The sequence below is a fragment of the Saccopteryx bilineata genome, chromosome 1, assembly GCF_036850765.1.
Source record: "Saccopteryx bilineata isolate mSacBil1 chromosome 1, mSacBil1_pri_phased_curated, whole genome shotgun sequence".
In the NCBI taxonomy this organism is placed as follows: Eukaryota; Metazoa; Chordata; class Mammalia; order Chiroptera; family Emballonuridae; genus Saccopteryx; species Saccopteryx bilineata.
The window spans coordinates 212,480,708-212,503,311 of record NC_089490.1 but is presented as its reverse complement, the minus strand read 5'-3'; the positions used below and the strand labels follow the sequence as shown (position 1 = coordinate 212,503,311).

General features: G+C 42.8%; 1 protein-coding gene across 2 annotated transcripts in view; it reads left to right on the top strand.

The window, feature by feature from the left end:
- Positions 1–5,319: 5,319 nt before the first annotated feature.
- GREM2 (gremlin 2, DAN family BMP antagonist) overlaps positions 5,320–22,604 on the top strand; it is a 147,015-nt gene continuing 129,730 nt past the window's right edge. For both annotated transcript variants that reach the window (XM_066235164.1, XM_066235174.1), the window contains exon 1: positions 5,320–5,508. The gene's annotated coding sequence lies outside the window, so the exon portion shown is untranslated. The remainder of the gene's footprint in view (positions 5,509–22,604) is intronic.

The following is a 22,604-nucleotide window of genomic DNA, read 5'->3' as shown; positions in this document are numbered from 1 at the left end:
ACACACACACACACACACACACACACACACACACACAAAACCTGAAACCCAGAAGAAAATCAGAACTGCCCAAACAGTAAGTTACTAAGGATTCAAACCCAGTGTTGACATTGAAGCCCATGAACCAAATGACAGGGCAATGGTGCCCATCATCTCAAAGCCTGAGGTTCAGCTTGTAAATTGTCATATTAGGGGAATTGCTCCCTAATATTCCAATTTTCCTCATACATTCTCCTTTTTAAGGAGGAAAAATTCACACAATTTACCTCAAGCATTGGGAGATTTAGGGTAAGAATGTACAGAGAACCAAAAGAAAATAAGTAAAGCCCATGGAAGCTAACTAAGAAAGATTGAACAAGTGGACCTCTCTTGTCTTGCATGAAAACTTCATGCGTAACCATTCTAAGCATTACCATAACTAGGCTATTCTCTGTTTTTTGATCTTCTGACTCTTTAAGCTTATGCCATTGCTATCAACTTCCAATTGTAAGATAGATAAATGATAGATAGATAGATAGATAGATAGATAGATAGATAGTTCTAGTTCAAGATACTCAAAAGAGGAAATCTAATAAATAGCCAACCATCACTATCTCTGCATGGGTGGCAGATTGGTTGTCTTTGAGCCCAGTGTAGTCTGATATCTGTTGCCATGGGGACAGATAAGTATGATGCATCTACATCCATGTATGGAACTAGCTAGGTCTGCCTTTTTAGCAGGTTGGGGAAAGAGCTGTGGGAATGGCAGACACCATAGTGGGACTGACTGCCCTGGCCATTACCTCAGCTATATTTGTCATCATTAAACCTTATTTTAACGATCTCCTATAGTCACTGCTTATCCTATATCATAAACACATTTAGGTCAGAGGTGGTTCTATCTTCCCTTCACTCTAATTCTGCCCTCTTCAACCCTTCCTATCCATATCCCAGAACTAAGAGTACAGTGCAGAGGCCTTGCTGACATTTAATAAGCATGAACTAATGAATCAAAAACCCAAGCCACCTGATCCCTGGGTCTTAAGGGAAATATATGGGGCCTGAGCAGACTTTTCAATCATCCCCTTTCCTATTAATTTCTCCAGCTCCTCTGTGGGTTATGCTCTCTGTTCCACTGGGAGGACACAAACATGACAGATGGCACTCCCATGCCCAAAGACTTTATTCTGCAACATAGTATGGGCTACATTTTTTTTTTGCTATAAAACTTATAACTCACTGTTATACATTTGGGGCAGGGATATAGTGACACAAGAGAGATAATTGCTATTCCTAAACATAAATAGCAGAAATTCATGGATGGTAAGAGTATATAGGCTCATATATATCAGTGAATCATAAATACATATTTCATTTGGAGGTTTTGATGTAAATATACAGCATTAATAAACAAAGCTTCTGGCTTTGTATAAGAAGAAGATTTTTATCTTATAAAAGAATCGATATTTATAGTGGAAACTTTTAACTTCATGTATCAAAATCACTTTAATGATTTAAAATTCAAGCTGCTATGATAATCAAAGGAAAATAATTATAGCTACAACAGAACTAAACAAGTATGTATGACTTTATCAATAAATAAAAGAGTTACTAAGATAAATATGGAAATAACCAGAAATAAAATAGCAGCATTACAATTTCATAAAGCCAACATTAGAAAGAAAATAAAACAAATGGGTATAAAAAATATAAAGACTGTGATGCCTATAATAGTAAAAATGCAATTAGTCTTCAGAATACTAGTTCTGTGGAAATCTTATATCTTTGAATAGTAGAAAAAATTATAACCTTTCAAATTTATCTTGTATATTTTGGAAGGGTTTTTCTCATTACAAATGATACATACTCATCATAGAACATATATGTGTATATAGATATATACATCAAAATAAAGTTAAAAGCCCATATATAATCATCTTTAGTCCAGAAATATACTTAGATTGTAAACAATTTTTACTTAATAAATAAATGAAAATCATTTAATTAAATTCTAAATTCTTTTAGAATATTTTAAAGGTCTATCATAAAATCAAACCCTGGATCATCTAGTCTGACATTTTATCAATTTTTAAATAATCTCTTAGATTTATTTAGAGAATTTAGATATCAGTCTTTTTCTTGACCACTTCAGTGACAGGGACATTGTCAGTTTGCCAGTCACTCTTTTCAATTGCTTGAATGCTTTAATTATGAGAAGACCTTTCCTATCCTAAATTTTGTCCACCTTCTTTACTCACTAAAGAGCACTGGGCTTGGAATTAATTTCAAGTTTTCCCATCCTCTAGCACCATATCACAACTAAATAATACTACTACTTTACTATATAAATGTTATCTATAAAATTAGGCTGATAATATAGACCCTATATTCTTCACATGATTGTTTATAGATTTGAGTAAGAAAATGACAGTACATTTGAAGCACATATGGATGGCAAATATATTTCCTCTTCCATACTTGTTATTTAAAAAATATCATCTTCAGCCCAAGTTCCTTCCCTAAGACAAACTGCCCAATTCTTTCTATCACCTCTTGTAAATACTAATACCCAGAATCATGGTCTTATCAACCCCTCTGGATCCACACCTATTATAAATGTCTCCTGTAAAAAATGCTACACTGAACAAAACAGGGCAATTCTGATTTGGCTGAATGTGTGGAGAATAAAATAAGATTGTTCTGTCATTGGTTTGCAAGGCAGACCATAATAGTGGTCTTGCTATGCAAACATTATTTTTTCTACCACTGTCTAACTGAACTGCAGCATCTAAGAAATGTCTTTGGAAAAAACTTTTGAAAGTGACAAAATTAGCAAAAGGGTAAATGTAGAACAGTGGTAGTCAACCTGGTCCCTACCACCCACTAGTGAGCATTCCAGCTTTCATGGTGGGCGGTAGCAGAGCAACCAAAGTATAAATAAAAAGATAGATTTAACTATAATAAGTTGTTTTATAAAGATTTATTCTGCCAAACTTAGCAAAAATCCAACATAAAGTATTTGGTAAGTAATAATTATTATATGCTTTAACTTCCTGTAACTCTGCTTTATAAATTTTATAAAGTAAAGTTACTTCCTACTTTATAAATCATCATTACTGTGGAACCGGTGGGCAGTTAGAAAATTTTACTACTAACAAGAGATACAAAAGTGGGAGGTAGATATAAAAAGGTTGACTACCCCTGATGTAGAAGAATGAATTCTAAGGATTCATTTTCTCTTAATCACACACCTGATTGGGTATCAGAGGTAACTCCTTAACCTTCCAGTTTAGTTGTTCATTAACTGAAGAAAAGAAGGCTTGTTTTAATTGCTTTAAATGAAGTTTAAGGTTTCTCTGTGACTTTAAGTTCCCCATGATTTTATTTACACATCTCTCCAGTGATCTAAAGAGCTATAATGAGCACCAAAATAACAAGCAGAAAATATATTCACCTGCTTGTTTTCATCAGCCACTTTTTTCCTAGAAAGGCAATTAAGAAAGTACAAATTATTGGCAACTGAACTGGGCATACCATAATCTGTCCTGGAGTACTGTGTAAAATGAATATTTATCACATTGATTAGATAAATTCATAAATTGTTAGCTCCAGAGGCAGGCAGACATCAAAATCTGCTAAATAAACACTTTTTTTTAGTTGAATAGTTTGTATAAAAAGGTAATCTCAAAAAGATAAGAAGGAAAACAGTCATTCAACATCCCAGCTCTGTTTGTTATCTACCTTCATAACCTGAGGTAAGTCACTTCATCATCCTCCAGCTCTGTTTCTTCACCTGGAAAATCTGTGTCTCCTTTCTAAGACTGTTGAGAACTTTAGGAAATGAACTCTGTACATTCAAGGATTTATGACTGTGCTATTTTTTTTAACTACCTACCTAAAGAAAGAATGGTTTGGAGTTGTTAAAATAATCAGGATATGCCATTTGAAGTGGGATTGTGGTTGGCAGAGACCAACAGCCAAATGTGGTTTTGTTTTGTATTTTTTTTGTCAATTTCAGTTCTGAAAATAGGTTTCATTTCAGAATTCCTGGAATGTGCCCAAGTAAGAAAAGCAAGCAGGTAGTCTCTTGGCTATAATAAATTTCAACAACTAATTTTTGCCCTATCATTTTTGCAACAAAATATGTGATGAGCTGGGCTGGCACCACAATAACAAACACCAAATAGCATACAAAAGGGATAATTGGGAATATTTTTCAAGTCAAAAATCAAAATATTGTGATTTCAGAAGTAATAGCTCTTTGTCAAGAATCACTATCATTAAAATTTCCATAGGCACCCGTGAAGATGATTGGGGGTGGGGGAGACTAAAGCAAGGTCTGTTTTATAAAAAACAAAGAAACTTGCCCTTATTCCTAATTTTCCCAGCCAAGTTCATAGGGTAGAAGATTTTTCTTGGGTTCTTTCTTTGCTGAGGGGCCAGACGTTTATCACTAATGACAGTGAGAGATTGAATTTTTTTTTTAATCCAGGAAACTTTATCAGTCTTCTTTGGCTAGCGAATCACACTAGGAAAGTCCCAGTCTTTTAGACTCTCCGTGGGGAAAAGACCAACACATAATGAAAAGAGGGAGCGCACAGGCACGCTGGAGCCTTCTGATGGAACACACGATTCCACGCAGCACCAGAACTGGTCTGGCGTCATTGTTCCATGTTCTCTAGATGCTGGGGTCTGATTTGCATTACAGACCTCTGCATTCAATAAACAAAAATAGGGATAATGTTGACCAAAGCGCTGTTTGGAACAGAAAACAAACTCAGGCAATGAATGCTTTGCACTGAATTCATTCAAGATTTTATGAGTTGAGCTCTCACTTAGGTTAGAAGGCTCAGCTTGCTTTTAATTGCACTGGCCTCAGTTATTCAAAACAATAGGAGGGGAGAGAGGGGAAGAGAGAGAGAGTAGGAAAGAAGGAGAGGGGGAGAGAGAGAATGCCTATGCATCACACACAAGCTTTGTACATTCTTCACATTGCAAACCCACCAACAAAAGAAAGAAGATCTGAGGCGAACGAGTGGTTTTTGCGGATTTAGGGGATGGGGAATTTCTCTACATAAACAAGAAGCTTTGGATTGGAAGTCTGCTAAAAAGAAATGTTACGGCTGACCACAAGGTTGTAAATCCACAGACTGGAAGGAAGAAAAGAGAAACATTGCAAGCGACTGAAGTGTGTGTGGCTGCGAAGCTTGTGGGTTAGATGAGAAACAAGCGCTGAGTGAAACGGAGAGGGGGGTGGGGGTGACTGGTGTGATTTGTTTGGTGTTCAGAGCCAATAGAAATCCCAGACTGTGATAATATCCCTGTGCAGCGCCGGGAGAGGAGTCAGAGCTGAGTCTGCGGCTCCGTCCCCTCTGCAGGCGCTGCCGCCGACCGCCTGGGGCTGCACACTCCCGTGCGGCACGTCTGAGCTTCTGCTGGGGTCCGGCTGGCTGCCGGTGACTATAGAACCCAGAGAAAGAGGGACAGGGAGAGAAGAAGGGACCCGAGGCTTCCATCACGTCATTGCAGGTATGAGCTTGCCACGACCATTCTGACACAGGCACAGTTGCTGATCTTTCCCTTCCCAAGATACATACAAGTAATTGACATTGTTCCATTGCTGGTCAGAATAGAAAGTGCTGAGTGAACGTGTCGCCGGAGTCACCCTAGATATTAAAGCTGTTTGTGTGCGTTTGGGGGCAACAAGGTTTATTCATCTATTGAATTATCTGTGGGTGGAAGGCAAGGACCTTCAAACTTGACTGTGAGCTTTTTTTTTTTTTTTTTTTTTAAACTTCAATACCTGCACGTCATCATGCTAACCATGTACGCATCCTGGTGACCTCCTTTATAGTTATGACCTAGAGCAAGTCAAACACCTTGTGATTGCTGGAAAGCAGCTTTGAACATTTCTCACCTACATACCAGGTGAATACCTTCCTCATAGGAATGGCAACCACAGTAGACTTTGGCATGGTTTTGATCTTTAAAGCATATGGCCAAGGGGGACTAGGCTCCTGAGTGAAATATCACTGTACTATGGTTGAAGGAGAAGAGGATAGAAGGGAGAGAGTTTTTGAGAATGTAATTGTCAGGGACTCTTATGCACCTGGTTTATTTGTACATTGCCTCATGAGTTGCACATGTAGTTGTAGTTCTGCTTCCAGAGGCAGGATGAGTGCCTGGACCTCCCGTATTAACTGCATTGGAAAGTCCTGGATCAGAGCCCTGTCATAAACATACCTGTAAGATAATGTTAATTTTTGGTTTCATTTTTATTTGATCTTAAAATTGGTAGACTTCTGGCCGTTTATTTTCCTTTTATTTTGAGACTTAAGTTTTATTTATCTTTTTAATTAAGTTCCTGAGATTTCTCCATGTTTGATTTTGAATTTGGAAGATGGTTATATAACATTTTCTCCTTTGGATTACTTGTGATTCAATTAACATTGCTTAATGAGTTCAGTCTTTCCCTTGGAAAAGCCATAGGGGACTGAATGATGGCTCAGTTAATAAACTAGTCTTGCTTTGGGCAATCCGCTAGTACTGGTGAATAACAGCTCTGAATTTCTACAAAGAGAGCTGTTTCTGTCATGAAGAATATACACAGATTGAGACTCTAGTTCAACAAAACTAGAGCACTGTAGCAGGTGCAGGAGCAATAGCATATGTGATTTTAGATTTAAAGAGCAATTGTACCGAAACCATTCACTGATAATACACAAACAATCCCACATCCAGTCATGCCTGCTTTGCAGGGCAGTGTTTATCCCAAGCCATGTGCCTCACTAAGAAAGATAAGAAAGTTATAAGAAACATATTTGTTTTACATATCACAGTGGAGAATTTACATTGCCCTGTTTTTAATCAGATTAACATGTTCTTTTGTCATTAAGGGAAATTTGTGCTTAGCTATACCATGCACACTGAAAACTGTCTATATTTTTGCCCGTTCCCAGATTTGAATGATTTAACACATCAAAGAATAGATATGGCAAGGAAATATATTTACAGAGAGCATTTTGAATTTATAGATGAATAGTTTTTTCTTTTTACATCACAAGAATTTGACTGCAAAGACTTTAATCTATTTAAATAAACACACATTAATTGACCCAACTAAATTCTATTTGTAGTGAAAAAGATAGCTTTGTATCATTGTGAACATTTGTCAGTTTTCTGAAGTAAATTGACACCCATTTCCCTCTTACTGTTCAAACTTTAAAGCAGTGTTGGGCATGCTGGTAGCGACTGAGTAAATGAACTAAGACTGAGTATGTAGGTGTTGTATGCACTGAGAGATATGTATTTTAAAGATAAATATAAACAATGTTTTAATTACTCATTCTGTGCTTTCATTCTTCAATGATAGGAAATCAGAAGTTCCTTCCCCGTGGATCCTAGTACAGCCAGCCAGAGCATTAGACACCCTAAAGTTTAAGTTTGGTAAAGTTTGAACAAGGAATATTCCTTTAAATCTCTTTAAAGTAAGCACCTCTTTCTTAGTCCTCTTCTTCTAAAGCAAAGGAGTAGAATTAGGCTCTGAGCCTGGGCACTGGGTTCTTATTGATATGGAAAGGACTGGTGAGCCTGGGTCAAGGACAAGCATTGAGAGACCACAGAGGCACAGGGTCATGGAGATTAGACCAGCCTCGTTTGTTCTTAGGTGTGGTTACAGCCAGCACACCAGGTGGCAGGCATTTTCTCAGTGTCAGGGAAAAGTAACAAATTATTTCACCTGGGGAAATGTGCCAAGTATTAGGTTTGAGATAAGTCACACAAAGAAACAATAAATGAGATATATTGTTTTGAAGGAGAAAGTATGCAATTATCAGTTAGGCCTCTGTGCCATCTACCTCTGTTTGCTGAGCTATTTTTGTTTCTACCAGCATGTTGTTTCTTTTTTTCTATAAATTAGACATGTATAATAATTTATTATTCTACATGTAGAACACGTAGAATTAATTTTGATCACATGTCAGACTAAAATATGGTCCTCGAACCATGAATCTAAATGCAGATGCATCCTCTTGCCATCACTTGTAGTGGGAAGACTCTCTGAATGGCCAGCTCAGCTATAGTGCCCGCCTGGGTGGAGCACACTGCTTTGCAGAGCACAGGCCCAGAGCAAGCGCAAGTAAGAGAATAAATATTGACAGGAGAAATGACAAGGGTATGGAGTGAGATGGCATAAAGATCAGTAGCCTTAAACAGAAATCCAGGAGCCAAAGGAATAAGAGTTGATTTCTTCAAATAAGTTCCATGTATAACCTTTCAGTGAGATTTTTTAATATATTAAACAAACTGTCATACATATGCATGTATCATGAAGGTGTTGTTGAAAAGAAATTCACTGAATGTGTTGTTAACACTCCTGTAACAAACAGCCAGAAGAGGGCAGTATGCAGACTCTGAAAAGTGATGCCTCCTCTTGACTAGAGGGAGGCCTCAATCTCCCTAAAATTATGCACTTTCCTTCGGAAGTAGAGTCCGGGGTTTATTTAAGGCATACACCATTCAGAAAAGTTTGCTTTTATTTTTTACCTCCAGATGTAGTACTTACTGCCTGGCAAAATAAGCAAGTCCGTGTATTTAACAGAGAACTCAATTTCCCATTCTTTCAATTAACTTCGCTTTTTGAAGCTACTCAAGCAATCTTTATCTTGACTCTGTCAGGAATTGGGTGGGGAAAAGAAGGAAGCAGAATTCAGAGAAAAGAAGAAAAGAAAAAAATGGTATTTCTTGAGTTGGTTCTCCAGGGAAAATGCTCATGAGCTGTTTTATCAGTAGATCTAGTCTTCATTGTCAGCATGTCTCAAATATAGGTTCAGAATCTAACACATGTGTGAAAAAATAAGAATTGTTCATTGTAAAGCCAGTTGCCGCAGTCACCATCACAGCTGCCTGGCCCATGCAGGTTCGCATCTGATTTGGACAGAGGGTAATGAAACAACGGAGCCAATAACTGGTTGGCCATTACCTTTTTTTTTTTTTTTCTTTTTGTATTTTTCTGAAGTTGGAAACGGGGAGGCAGTCAGACAGACTCCCGCATGTGCCCGACTGGGATCCACCTGGCACACCCACCAGGAGTGATGCTCTACCCATCTGGGGTGTCGCTCTGTTGCAACCAGAGCCATTCAGGCACATGAGGCAGAGGCTACAGAGCCATCCTCAGCACCTGGGCAAACTTTGCTCCAATGGAGCCTTGGCTGCGGGAGGGGAAGAGAGAGACAGAGAGGAAGGAGAGGGGGAGGGATGGAGAAGCAGATGGGCGCTTCTCCTGTGTGCCCTGCCCGGGAATCGAACCTGGGACTCCTGCATGCTAGGCTGACGCTCTACCACTGAGCCAACCGGCCAGGGCGCCATTACCTTTAATCCTAGCTTGCACCCAGCGGGTAAGTAAAAACACACACTGGCCCTGGCCGGTTGGCTCAGCGGTAAAGCGTCGGCCTAGCGTGCGGAGGACCCGGGTTCAATTCCTGGCCAGGGCACACAGGAGAAGCACCCATTTGCTTCTCCACCCCTCTGCCGCGCCTTCCTCTCTGTCTCTCTCTTCCCCTCCCGCAGCCAAGGCTCCATTGGAGCAAAGATGGCCCGGGTGCTGGGGATGGCTCTGTGGCCTCTGCCTCAGGTGCTAGAGTGGCTCTGGTCGCAACATGGCGACGCCCAGGATGGGCAGAGCATCGCCCCCTGGTGGGCAGAGCGTCGCCCCATGGTGGGCATGCCGGGTGGATCCCGGTTGGGCGCATGCGGGAGTCTGTCTGACTGTCTCTCCCTGTTTCCAGCTTCAGAAAAATGAAAAACAAACAAACAAAAAAAAAAAAACAACAAAAAACACACACACACACTGGGCTCCAAAACCCACTCAATCAGTGCTCACAAAGCTAGTGACTTATCAGAGTTTCCTAGAATCAAAGGTTTCTAGCTCACTAGCCTTATTCACCTCTGTTCCCCATCTCCTTCTCTTTGCACAAACTCTGCACAAACTGGCTTCTCCTTTAGCACTCCACCATCTTGGCTGCTTCTTCTGGCCTTCTCCACGTGGCCTTTCTCTGCTCTCCTCTCTAATGCTAATCTCAGGAACTGAGAGAGAGCAAGCTCCCGGTCTGCCTCACTTGATAATGTAGAAACCAAAACCTTTAATCCAATATACAAACAAGGAAGTTTCTGATACAAAGTTACTTATCTGAGGCATAATGGGATTCCTCATGAGAGTGCACCACCCCACATCAAAAAGGGTGGGAAAGGGTTAGTCCCAAAACCAAGCCCCAGGCTACAAGGATCCTGCCTGTCCACAGCCTGCCCCCAACACATATTAATATAATCATGCCCATCCCAAGCAAGAAGGGCAACCAATACCATCACCTGGGCAATGGGCTTCCACCTGGGCAGTGCCATCTTTAACAAAGTGAGCATAATATATTTTATCTGCCCAACAGTCCACCCCTATGCTCACTTTACTACCCACAATATACCCCACCAGCATCCTTGTGCAAAGAAATTAGGCACATTACACAAATTATAAATACATAACAATTTATACAATTTCAACAATTACAAAGGTACATTTTACCAGTCTCTGAGCACTTTGCCAAAAGAGCAAAATGTCCTCAGCCTTCTTTATAGCCATGGGAAAAGCTTTCCGGGACAGGGGAGTGCTTCCAGCAAAGCCGCTCCCCATCCCCATCAGGGTATTTCACATTGTCCAAAATCCGTAAGTCCATCCAACAAAGGAGCTAGTGCCCACTCCGGTCACAATCCAGGAAATCAGTCCACGCACATGGGGCCTCAGCCACCCCCCTCATCCCTACCGTCCTGGCAGGTCTTACACTGTCCCAAAGAGGAGCACAAGGCAATGGCAGTCAGCATTTCCATCTCTGCTCCAGAGAACATGATGGCATTCACCTCTATGTTTCAAAATCGCAGACTTCCCAGGGGCGTAGGCACTCCTTGCTGCTGGGCTCTCACCTCCTGGAGACTGCAGATTGCAACTCCAGGCCAATTCTCCACAGAGGAACTGAGAACATCAGCTCCTGCTGCTGGGCTTGAGCCCCAGGCCACCGCCTTCTCCTCAGCAGGACTTGCAACTCTAGCTCGAGCCTCAGCCCCGCCTCCTGCCACTGCTGGCTCTCCACAACATCCAGGGCAAGCTGCAACTCACGAATCTGTGATTCCTTCTCCAGCGTCTGCTCCATTTCCAGGCGAATATTGCAAACCTGATCGGCCTCCTCCTCCAGCACTTCCTCTAGCTCCAGGGTCAGCATCTGTTTCTCCCACGTTTGCTCCAGCTCCTTCCATTGCTCAGTTTGCAGGTTCCGGGCAGCCTCTTCCACAGAGCTCTCGGTTTCTTCACGCATGGCTATAAAAGTCAGCCAGCCTACGGCCCCCAAATAAACAGCCATGGGGAACCATTACAGGAGCCAGTCCTCTACTGCACCGCTCAAAGGTGATGGTGGCTCCATTCTCATCTGTATCAAATCCTGCCACAGACTATGCCAAATATAACACTAGTGGCCACGGCCACCATCACAGCCGCCTGGCTCATGAAGGTTCGCATCTGATTCGGACAGATGGTAATGAAACAACGGAGCCAATAACTGGTGGGCCATTACCTTTAATCCTAGCTTGCACCTGGCGGGCAAGTAAAAAAACACACTGGGCTCCAAAACCCACTCAATCAGTGCTCACAAAGCTAGTGACTTATCTGAGTTTTCCTAGAATCAAAGGTTTGTACCTCACCAATCTTATTCACCTCTGTTCTCCATCTCCTTCCTTTTCTCTGCATAAACTCTGCACTAACTGGCTTCTCCTTTAGCACTCCACCATCTTGGCTGCTTCTCCTGGCCTCCTCCACGTGGCCTTTCTCTGCTCTCTCCTCTAATGCTAATCTCAGGAACCAAGAGAGAGCAAGCTCCCGGTCTGCCTCACTTGATAATATAGAAACCAAAACCTTTAATCCAATATACAAACAAGGAAGTTTCTAATACAAAGTCACTTATCTGAGGCATAATGGGATTCCTCATGAGAGTGCACCACCCCACATCAAAAAGGGTGGGAAAGGGTTAGTCCCAAAACCAAGCCCCAGGTTACAAGGATCCTGCCTTCCCACAGCCCGCCTCCAACACACATTAATATAATCATGCCCATCCCAAGCAAGAAGGGCAACCAATACCATCACCTGGGCAACAGACTTCCACATGGTCAGGGCCATCTTTAACAAAATGAACATAATATATTTTATCTGCCCAACATACATCTACCTCTTAGAGTTTCAGAGGTGGTTGAATCTAGTCCATGATAAACCTAGTTCGACTGTATGGCCACTGGCCACCATCATGACCATCCACGTGCAGACCAGCAGACGGTAAAGAAATGGCAGAGTTGGAGAATGGTGAGCCATTCTGTTTATTGGTGTCTCACCAAGATAGGCAAGCCACAAGAAAAGCCAAGGAAAAAGCAGAAAACCTGCTTTTTCCATAGAGGGCAAGGGATCAGGGAGGCCTCTGCAATGCTGATAGCAGGAACCAAGTGAGAGAGTGTAAAGCCAGAAGCCACTGCCAGGGCCACCATCAGAGCAGCCCGGCCCATGCAGGTTCGCATTGGATTCGGACAGTCGGTAAAGAAACAACGGAGCCAAGAACTGATGGGCCTTCATCTTTAGTCCTAGCTTGCACCCGGCAGGCAAGTAAAAAAATACACACTGGGCTCCAAAACCCAATCACATTCAGTGCTCACAAAGCCACTGACTTATCCAAGTTTCCTAGAATCAAAAGTTTCTAGCTCACCAGCCTTATTCTCCTCAGTTCCCCATCTCCTTCCTTATTCCAGTTACAAACTCTCCACAAACTGGCATCTCACTCAGCACTCCGCCATCTTGGCTGCTTTTCCTGGCCTCCTCCACGTGGCCTCCTTCTGCTCTGCTCTCTCCTCTAATCATCCCAGGAACCAAGAGCACAAACTCCCACTCCGTCCTCATTTTATAGTGTAGAAATCCAAACTCTTAATCCAATATACAAAATAGGGAAGTCTCTAATACAAAGTCACTTCTCTGAGGCATGATTAGATTGTACCACCCTACATCAAAAAGGGTAGGAAAGGCTTAATCCCAAAACCAAGCCCCAGGCTACAAGGATTCTGCCTGCCTTTAGCCCACCCCAACACACATTAATATCACCTGGGGGACGGCCTCCCTGTGGGCAGTGTAATCCTTAACAAAGTGAGCATAATACATTTTATCTGCCCAACAGAGAGAGAGAGAGAGAATAAGAGCCCCTGGTCTGCTTCATTTTATAGTGTAGATAATTAAAGCCTTTAAGCCAATATACAAATAAGGAAGTCTCTAATACAAAGCCACTTATCTGAGGCATAAATGGGATTCTTCATAAGAGTGCACCACCTCCCATCATGCAACAGTCAAGGGTGTGGGGAAAAGCTTAGTTTTGAGAAGACTTTAATATTAGAAGGGAGGGAAAGGCTTAGTCTTAAAACTAAGCCGTAGGCTATAATGACTTTGCCAGTTTACAGCCTTTCTCCCACACCCAAAGCGAGCAAACATATACATCATATTTACAAACTTATTTGACCAACATTCTACCCCTTCTGCTCGCTTTACAATCTAAACCACAGGTATCTTCCATGATGTGCGAGGAGAGGGATACATTGCATAAACAGAAACAGTACAAACTACAGCAATAGAATTAACAAGTCAAAAGCTATGGGTGAAATGAGAGAGCTGTCAGCAGCACAAAGAGAGGCAAATATTTTCCTGCTGGCAGAATACAGGCCAGAGTTTTGTCTGCAGACTGCACAATTGCTGGTACCAGAGGCCGCCCTGAGTGGGCATACTAAACCTTATTGGCCAATACACCAGGATCTGCTCATTCTATGTGTAGTAAAATAAGAGAACTCATTATCAGCCATAAAGAAATTACAAAGCTGCTGTCATAGTACTGTCCCCCTGAGCACTCAAGGGATAATACACTTCTACCTTAGGTGGCCAGGTGCTGGTTGCCCAAGGAGTTAACTGGAGGTCCACCTCTAGCCCCTTTCCCCATGGTGCCAACAAGGCCACCCATCTCAGATGGGGGTCTGTATGGTCCAGGGCCAAGTCCATTGAAGCCGTTGGCCTTTAAGGAGGGCTGTTGGGGCAGGCAAGAGCATGTTGCCCTGCGGTTCAAAATCTTATTTGAGTAAAACGTCCTTGGTGAGTATCTGCAACTGAATAGGGGCAGGTGCCCGATGCAGGAGGTATTCCACTGGAGCTGGGCTCCCCCGTCGAGGTCTCTCATTCAAAATTCAGAGTACTGTCCATAAGTGGCTTGTTCATCCAGTAAGGGAGCTGGTCCTTCCCTCCTGTCACATTCCCTGCTTTAAAAGTCCATTATACCATTCAGTGATACCAGCAGCCTGGGGATGGTAGGGACATGTTACTTCCAGTCCACTCCCAGCTCTTGAGCCCATTGCCTCACCATTGAACCAGTGAAGTGGGTACTATTGTCACTTTCAAGGGCCGTTGGTCACCCATATGTAGCACTCAGGTGGTCCAGAGCCTGTATGACTGGCCTCTGGTCAGGGTTATGGGCAGAGTAAGCAGCAAGCGGACCGGTGGCAGTATCTACACAAGTGACTACATACTGGTACCCTTCTGACTTTGGTAAGGGTCCAATGATGTCTATCTGCCATCGTTTCAGTGGAACATGACCCGTCTGGATCTGTCCAGGTGACACCAGTGGTCTCCGAGGGTGCTCCTTGGAACATTCTGCACATTACTCACAGGCTGCAAGTACCTCTGCATAGGACACAGGCAAGTTCCATGCCTTAGCCGTAGCCCACATAGTTTTCTGTCCTGCATGGAGCAGACCCTGGTGAAACCACTGCAGACATCACCTGCAGGTGCAGTCTCCAACTATTCGCACCCTTGCCAAGGTATCTGCCTCATCATTCCCAGGATGGGCTAGAGGGTCATGCCCCATGACATGATATACTGCCACCTGCTTCTGGTGTCCTATTTCCCATAAGTCCTGCCACATGGCCTGACCCCATAGTGGATGGTACATTACCATCCACTGGTTAATGTGCCAAGTAGCAATCCATGATAGACAGCCCAGCTGTCAGTACAGATCACCCAGGTAAAGGTTCATTATGGACAACTAGCCAAACAGCTCTTAATTGGCTATTTTGATCTGTACCCATGTCCATCCAAATAGTCTCAGTGGCCGGATGGAAGGCTATAGCCATCCATTTGGCAGGTTGCCCCCTGCTGGAACCATCAGTATACCAGGCATCCTCGAGGATGGGCAGGCACCCGCCCTTCCTGGTAGGGACTGACTTCAGGTTCTGCCTCCTGAGCCCCAGCTGCATCTGACTCTAAGGTCACATAGACCCAAGACTTCCTGCAGTTCTGCCCTCAACGGGCTGATGCTAAGAGCACAGCGTTGTTGTAGGTAGTCACCCTACTTGGCCAGGGTGGACATTTGGGCCATACGACTATGTGGTTTGTTCGCCCAATCTTTCACCCATCCTGTAATAGGGTATGTTGTCTTGACTGTAACTGGTGTTTTAGTTGTAATACTCTCAGTGGCCAGGAAGTCAGCATACACAGCTGCCAACTTTCTCCACTAATGAGTAATGAACTTCAGCACCTTTCCACAATTGGGATCAAAACCCAATAGGTTGCCATAAGTGCTCTGTTCATTGCCACAAGCCCCATCCAAACCCCTCCAAGGTTACATGAACATCCAGCTCACAGGGTCTGGCAGGATCAAACACATTCAAGGCCTGTGCCACCTTGACAGATCTCTTAGCTACTGCAAATGAACCTTGGGCCTGCTCAGTCCAATCCCAATGAACCCCCTTTTGAATAAGGTTGTACATAGTAACTGAGCCAAATGAGGTATAAATGCTCGCCAATACCCCCAACAAACCTAAGAATTCCTGTAACTGTTTTACTGTAGTGGGTACAGGGTATGCTTGGATCTTAGCTATAACTGCATCAGGGATAGCTTTTGTCTTACCCAACCAGACAACTCCCAAGAATTTAACAGATAATCCAGGTCCTTGTAATTTGTTCTCATTGACTGCCCAGCCACATGCTTTCAAATGGGATAGCAGGGTAGGGGCTGATTACTCCAATTCTGGAAGAGAATCACTAGTTAGCATAGTATCATCAATATAATGGTATAGGCAAACTGCCTCTGGCTGTTTCCATTTAGCCAGGTCAGCAGCCACCAGCCCTTGGCACAAGGTGGGGCTATGCAAATAGCCCTGAGGTAACACTGTAAAGGTCCATTGTCTTCCTTTCCAACTGAATGCAAATTGGTCTTGACTCTGCAGCTATATTAATAGAGAAAAAAGCATTGGCCAAGCCTGCCACAAAGTGGTATGTCCCCAACTCATAGCTTAGCCAATCTATCATGTTAGCTATCGAGGGAACAGCAGCATGCTAAGGGAAAATAACTTTATTAAGTTCTCTGTAATCTACCGTCATTCTCCAGGTTCCATCTGCTTTGCACACAGGCCATACCAGGGAGTGGTAAGGACTATGTGCTGGCCAAATGATCCCCACCTTTTCTAGTTTGAGGATCGTTCCTCTGTGACTTCTTTATAACCACCTGGCAGGTGGTACTGCTTGGTGTTAATCACACACTGAAGAATGGGTAATTGCAAAGGGGAATGTGAAAGCGTGTCCCCACAACACTGCTTTCACAACCCTGATCTGCAGCTGGAACTTCCAGCTGTAGTTTCCAACCACAGTCCTTGCAAGACATCTACCCCCAAAATATGTTCAGGAATAGGAGATACATACACCTTATATGGCTGTTGGTCAAATAAGTTTGTAAATATGATATATATGTTTGCTTACTTATAGTTTGCATTGGGTGTGGGGACAGGCTGTAAGCAGGCAGGGTGGTTATAGCCAAAGGCTTAGTTTTAAGACTAAGCCATTCCCACCCTTTTAATACTAAGATCTTTTCAAAACTAAGCTTTTCCCCACACCCTTGACTGATTGCATGATGTGGGGTGGTGCACTCTCATGAGGAATCCCATTATACCTCAGATAAGTGACTTTGCATCAGAGACTTCCTTGTTTGTATATTGGATTAAAGATTTTGATTTCTACACTATAAAATGGGGAGGAAAGTAGAGAAAGGCCATGTGGAGGAGAGGTGAAGCAGTCAAGATGGCAGAGTGCTGAAAGAGAAGCCAGTTTATGCAGAGAGAAGGAGATGGGATACAGCAGTTGTTGGGCAGGTAAAATATATTATGCTCACTTTGTTAAAGATGACGTTACCCACGTGAGGCCATCGCCCAGGTGATATTAATGTGTGTTGAGAATCCTTGTGGCCTGGGGCTTGGTTTTGGGATTAAGCCTTTCCTACCCTTTTTGATGTAGGGCGGTACAATCCAATCATGCCTCAGAGAAGTGACTTTGTATTAGAGACTTCTCTACTTTGTATATTGGATTAGAGGTTGTGAAGCTACAGTATAAAATGGGGGCAAAACGGGAGTTTGGGCTCGTGGTTCCTGAGATTATCATTAGAAGAGAGAGCAGAGGAGAGCAGAGAAAGGCCACGTGGAGGAGGCTAGGAGAAGCAGCCAAGATGGTGGAGTGCTGAGTGAGATGCCAGTTTTGTGTAGAGTTTGTATCTGGGATAAGGAAGGAGATGGGGAACTGAGGAGAATAAGGCTGGTGAGCTAGAAACCTTTGATTCTAGGAAACTCGGATAAGTCAGTGGCTTTGTGAGCACTGAATGCGACTGGGTTTTGGAGCCCAGTGTGTATTTTTTACTTGCCCGCCGGATGCAACTAGAATTAAAGACTATGGCCCATCAGTTTTTGGCTCCGCTGTTTCTTTACCAACTGTCCGAATCCAATGCGAACCTGCACTGGCCGGGCTGCTGTGACAGTGGCCCTGGCCGTGGCTTCTGGCTTTACAGCAGTGAATAAGGATAGTGAGGTAGAACCTTTCATTCTAGGAAAATGCAGATAAGTCAGTGGGTTTGGGAGCCCTGAATGGAAAGGGAAGTGTTTTCCCACTGTGTGTATTTCTTGCCTGCTGGGTGCAAGCTAGGATTAAATCTAATGGCCCACCAGTCCTTGGCTCTGTTGTTTTATTACCGTCTGTTCGAGTCAAATGCAAACCTGCATGGGCCAGGTGGCTGTGGTGGCCATGGCTACTGGTCTTACAATGGCTTCAGAGGCAGTCTTCCTATCCCCAGTGGAATAGTTATTGGCTTCACTCAAACAGTTTGGCCCTATAACCATCAATGGCCACTGAGGTCCCAGCAAACTGCTTTGGGTTCCCATAGAGGAGGGAACATTCTGCACCTGTATCCACCAAGGCCAACACCCGTTGCACATTGGAAGAGGACCAGTGGATAGCCAGTTTCACGTCTGGCCTCCAGTCCCTGCCCATCTCTGTTAGATGGGTCCCTCAGCTCTTTTTCTATTTGAACTGGTACAATGGGTCTCGGGAGATCTCCTCTCCCTCGGCTGTCTCTATCATATAATCTTGTAACTGAGCTGCCCACGCACCAAACATTTTATTGGTAGCTGCTGGGGCCTTTTGTCTCAGTGGCTGGAACTTCTGTTCTGGTTTAAGCTGCTGCCAAAGCTCCAAAAGAGTTTTATTAGACTGGCCATCGAAATTCCCCTTAACTGCTCTAGCCGCAGTCAAATCTACCTACATCTGTGCTCAGGTAACCTTTACAGGCACATGTTTTTTCCCTTGAGTAAAAAACATGCAACCCATGGCTCCAAAAAGAACAGCCATGGGGAGGCAGAACAGCAACCAGACCTCTACCATGCACCTCAAGGGTAGCAGCTCCATACTGATCTGATCCGAATCCTGCCAACTATGCCAGTTGTATGGCCAGGGGCCGCCATTGTGGCCATTCACATGCAGATTCTCATTGAATTCAAGCAGACAGTAAAGAAGTGGTGGAGTCAGAGGGTGGTGGCCCATTCTGTTTTTTGGTGTCTCACCAAGACAAGCCAGCCACAAGAGAAGACAAGGGGAAAGCAGAAAACCTGCTTTTCCCATAGAGGGCAAGGGATCAGGGAGGCCTCTGCAATGCTGATAGCAGGAACCAAGAGAGAGGGAGAGTAAGAGCCTCTGGTCTGCTTCATTTTATAGTGTAGATCAGGGGTCTCAAACTCAACTCAGCATGTGGGCCGCAGAGCAAGATCACAGCCGTTCGGCGGGCCGCACTAGGTCTACAAAAGGCAACTGTTACGCAACACTTTTCTCACTGCAGTTGAAAACAAAAAAAAATCAGTACAACAAGCACAATCGTACATGCAGTTTACTCAGTGTCACAAAACGACCAGAAACTGTAGTTCGCATCACAACTGCTGTTAACTAAGCTAATATCTAGCTAGGATGCTAGAGAAATGAAAAATACAAGTAGGCCCCTAGGCTTACTTAATTTTATCCAAAATATTTTGAACTTTGTGGATTAGTCTGCGGGCCGCACAAAATTGTTCGGCGGGCCACATGCGGCCCACGGGCCGCGAGTTTGAGACCCCTGGTGTAGATAATTAAAGCCTTCAAGCCAATATACAAATAAGGAAGTCTCTGATACAAAGCCACTTATCTGAGGCATAAATGGGATTTCTCACAAGAGTGCACCATCCCCATCATGCAATAGTCAAGGGTGTGGGGAAAAGCTTAGTTTTGAGAAGACCTTAGTATTAGAAGGGAGGGAAAGGCTTAGTCTTAAAACTAAGCCTTAGGCTATAATGACTTTGCCAGTTTACAGCCTTTCTCCCACACCCAAAGCGAGCAAACATATACATCATATTTATAAACTTATTTGACCAACACCAACCTTTTAAAAACTTATCGCTAATAATGTGTTTTCCTGCACTGTTGTTACCTTCACAGATCAGCCATATTCTAAAGTCATGCTATATAAATGTCTGTGGAAGAAAGAAAGAATCACTCTTGAAGTGGGCTACCTATGACTGGCAGTGATCATGTCTGCGTGATTTATCCTAATTTAGCTATGTTGGTGATTTTTCCATCAGAACACTCTGTCTCTTTGGTTCAAATGCCACGCAACTCTCACTGTTAAACATGAGGGCCCTACAGGAAAGCTCAGAGAGGAACTTTGAAAACAGTGTCTGAGAGGCCCAGAGTAAAAGCATTCTGGATACAAAAGCTAAGATAGGGAAAGACAGATGGGACATTTAGTCTGGAGATAGGCACATTGGGGAGCGGGGAGGTGTGACAGCTGTGTTGAAAAAGACTGATTCTGAGGCCTCTAGGCTCTGGATCCTGGAAGGACCAGGGACAGCTCACCAATGGCTCAGGAGCTCAGGTGCATGAATGAGTCCTAGGACACTGATTGCTATCTCTCTCTGGTGTCACTGTGCTCTGCTAGGTGTAGTGTCCTTGAATCTAAGCAAACGCTATTTTCAAAAACAAAGTAAAGATTTCTTAGTATCTGGGAGAAAAGGGAGGTTGTTTTATGTCCTTCCCATTCTCAGCCAAATTAGCTTCTGCTGCACTCAGTTTACTGTCTGACTCTACACAGTGCCCTGGTGTTGGGAGATTTTGGGTGCCCAGAGAAGATTCATCCCAGGTAACTACGGAACCAGATGCACAAAGCTGGAGTAGGAAGGTATCAGCTAATAAGAGAGGGAGAAATAAATCCTGGAAGCTGAGGCAGGGGGCAGAGAGCTGGTAAGATTTATCACTCAAAGTCTAAGACCAAGAATGTCCACTGCTGTTTATCAGTTCTTCATGCAGCACTTCCCAGCTACTTCACTGAGATAAACTCTAGGCTCCATATCCCGTTTCTAGATTACTTTCCAATAAAGAAATCTCATGGCTGATGGGGAATTCTCTTTGAAGGCCTTAACCGGTTGAGAGTCAAAGCATGATAAGTAAGATCATAATCTTCTGGTGGATACAATAACTCTCACAGGAAAACATACTTGAGGGTAGGTTACACGAGGAAAACACTTCTGAATTATGAATGTGAGGGAATTAGAAACAAAGGCAATGTATGACTTACAGAAAAATTCTCTTGAAGGAGAGTTTTTGGAGGACGTGACACCAAGAATACAAATATTTCCAAACACGACTTTCATGTTGTGTGTAGTAGCAGTACTGAGCTAAAATTATCTTACCCTATAATTTATTTAAACAGTGGGAGAGGAAAAAAAGAATACATTGAGCACGGGAACCCTTTAGTAGCTCATGTGAAATACTAAATTGACTGTCTAGTACAAATATTGCCGGCATTAAAAATATTATTCAATCTGGCCCTCCAGCTGTGACTGTGAAGACTGGGAGGAAGCTAATCTTATCATCTATGGAAACCAGCCTCCTCGCCCTGCTTTATGCAATTATATCACAAACCCTGGACAATGCATTACATTTTCTAATTATAGTAGTTGCATTTGGGGAAAGCTGATAGATGTGTGATGTGACCCTTACAGTTAATAAAAATTAAGCAGCTCTATAATGACATTCCATGCTTTTGCTAGGAATCTAAATTTCATCAAATTTTCAAGCAATCTTTTATTTTCCTTTATTAATCATTTTAAAAATTGAGGCTCATTTAACATTTGTTGAATCCTTAACATGTGCCAAGTTATACTAGGCACATGCATGTGTATTATCTAACTTAATCTTTCCCATAACCCTGGGAGTTTATCTTCAGAAAGTTTTACAATTTTTTGTTTTGTTTTTTTGTTTTCTGTTTTGTTTTGTTTTTGTGAGAGAGACAGAGACAAAGAAAGAGAGGAACAGACAGGAAGGGAGAGAGATGAAAAGTATCAACTCATAGTTACAGCACTTTAGTTGTTCATATTGATTGCTTTCTCATATGTTCCTTGACCAAGGGGTTCAAGCCAACAACCATGGGGTAATATCTATGATCCCACATTCAAAGCACAACCCCATGCTCATGTTCAAAACCTCGGGGTTTTGAACTTGGGTCCTCGGCATCCCAGGTTGGCGCTCTAGCCACTGGTCAGACTAAAAGTTTTACTGTTTAAGAGAATTGGTTATAACCATAACATTTGATAGCAATTGATTCATACAAGCATGCATTCAATAGTTATCTATTGGTCTTCTTTGTATAACAATAGCAGCAGCAACAGAAACAATAATAATATATCATGGTTATTATTACTACTAGTGTGGTTCTTCATATATTTTCACATAGGTAGGTAGTTGCTTCTCATTCCTGTATAAGCTGGTTATCCATGCAAAAATAAAAACAACTGACATTTTTCAATATCACTGACTTGTCACTAAATGACTGAAATGACATGATGAAAATAATCTTGATTGATTATTGCTTGATTTAGGTTCATCTCCATAGGAATATCTCATGTGGTAGAGTATAAACCTATGAAAAATATTCACCCTATAGCCTGCTACTTGACAGAAATGATAGACTGTCAATTTAACCCTGCTGCTAAGGATGTGTGCCTGTTCAGGGTGACATTGCTTAACCTGCAAGACATCAACTCTTCACTATTCTTTATGAAGCATTTGGAGCAACACAGAAATGTGTAGCCTCAGACTTCAAACTAAAATATAACGTGGAAAAAATACTTAATATACCTCACTTCTGCAAACTCAGAGGATGTAAATTTTAGAGGAAGCA